Source organism: Cariama cristata, unplaced genomic scaffold, assembly GCF_000690535.1.
Source record: "Cariama cristata isolate BGI_N322 unplaced genomic scaffold, ASM69053v1 scaffold15335, whole genome shotgun sequence".
Classification (NCBI taxonomy): Eukaryota; Metazoa; Chordata; class Aves; order Cariamiformes; family Cariamidae; genus Cariama; species Cariama cristata.
The window spans coordinates 43,097-45,072 of record NW_009619371.1 but is presented as its reverse complement, the minus strand read 5'-3'; the positions used below and the strand labels follow the sequence as shown (position 1 = coordinate 45,072).

The window sequence follows — 1,976 nt, the reverse complement described above, 5'->3', positions numbered from 1 at the left end:
GGGAAAGTGTCTTAAAAATGGGATTTTTTTTTTTTTTTTTTTTAATTAATCCTGTTAGTGTTTAATAAATCTACTAAATGAAAGAATGATATTTACTGAAAGAGGGAAATATGGTATTTTGAAACCTAAGTATCTGAAAATGTATGATACGACAATTAAGAGTTCAAAAGAATTCTAAGGATTCATTACCACGTGGTTAGGTGATGCGTTTTTACATATTCCTATGTACAGTATGTCAATTTAAAATTCACATTTTCCTGTAAAAAGTTCTGTTGAGCCTTAGATATACATGCAAGTAGATCTATTTCCATGTGTATAAGTGTTTGTGTTTAGCCTGTGGGAACTGGGGTGTCCTTTCACTTCTTACTGTATTTCTTATGTGTGTAGAGTAATGCCTAAGAATCTGCGACTGTGGATCACTTGCATAGGAAGCCAGTTTGAGACTTAAGAACATTAAGCGTGTTTGGTGTTTCAGGACACTGACAACACAAGCATTGACAATCTTTGAAATCAGCTTTCTCTCTAAATGATTATTATTTCTTTTAAATTTGAGGAACTTTAATAAAGTGTTTCTTGGCAATAAGAATGCCTATATGAAAAAAATGATAAAGTTTTTTTAACAGGCATTTTTCAAGCTTTTTTTTTTTGCTTGCTTTTTGCTTTTCTTTTTTGAATATAGATGTGTTTCTGGCGTTCAGCTGTATGTTTTGATAAAATGCTGTACTTAGTGTAACTGTTCATTTGTAAAGCTTGCTTATATACAGTCTGAAATGGTTGGCAGTGGTTGCTAAGAGACATACTATTCAAATATATCCACAAGTGTCTGTGTTATGTAGGTTGCTATTTTGGAAAATTTATTTCCTTTTTCTATGTATGTTTAGTGTCAGAATAGTCAGTAAATTATGGAAGTCTTGCAGCTTATGCGTAAAAATAAGACTTTATTGTTGAAACCTGATAACAAATTGAACATATAAAATAATTGGCCCCCCCCCCTTTTTTTTTTTTTTTTTTTTTTAAATGAGAGACTGAGTCTTAGTTCAGCAATGTTTCCACAGAGGTTCTGTATAAGAGAACTGGAAATACAAATATTTTGCTCCTAAAAGCAATCCAGTAAGAGAATTAAAAACAGAAGTGTTTCCAGCTGTTTGCTGTCTTTGGGTGAAATTTGCTATTTGGGAAAGGATGAGGTGACTATTTATTTATTTAACTGTAGAACTAATTGAACAAAGCAGTGTGTTTATAACCTCTGGAGGGCAGCTGACAAACTTCATCATTTCCTCATGAAATTCCCACCACAGATTCTTACTGTAAGCAAAAGATAGTGGGATCTCACAAGCTACAGAAACATCCAAAACAGTGAAGAAGAATATGTACATCAGTCCTAAACCTGGATGTTAGAACGCAAAATCCCAAACAGCTTAACAACTTTTAATCATATTTTCCGTCTTTCTTCTTTTTCACCTCTCAAAGTTGTGTAGCAGTTTTAACAGAGATCAAGTAGTATACATACGCTGACATATCTACTTATAATAGGTATTTATAATTTATCTATTTATGAATCCAAGACAATTTTGTTTTCTACCATTCCTGTAATAATTTTCTGACAGCATCTTATACATTTGTAAGACCTTGTTGTCAAACTGTCTTCATTTCTCTTGCAAGACAGGTACTCGTTGACAGTTACTTTCTTTTTCATGCACGATAGATACTGGTTGCTCATGATTACTACCTTAAACTTCCCTATTTTCTGTGCATTGGCGGGGGGGGGGCAGTGTTTGGGTCTTGGTGTTTTGAGTTTTTTTTGTTGGTTGTCTTGTTTTGGTTTTAAATGAAGTTTACCTTCTAACTTATTCCAAATGTCCACCAGAATAGCCAGTGTTGTGATATAAAAAAGATGAAGAAGGGGTAAGGGGAAGCTTATACTTTTGTGATAGAGGATTCAAGGGGAATAGAACAAAGATCTGCAGGTGATATTC

At 33.4% G+C, this 1,976-nt stretch overlaps 1 protein-coding gene across 2 annotated transcripts in view; it reads left to right on the top strand.

Annotated features, from left to right (window-relative positions):
- PPP2R5E (protein phosphatase 2, regulatory subunit B', epsilon isoform) overlaps positions 1 to 1,976 on the top strand; it is a 72,086-nt gene that overhangs the window by 58,480 nt on the left and 11,630 nt on the right. The window lies entirely within an intron of this gene.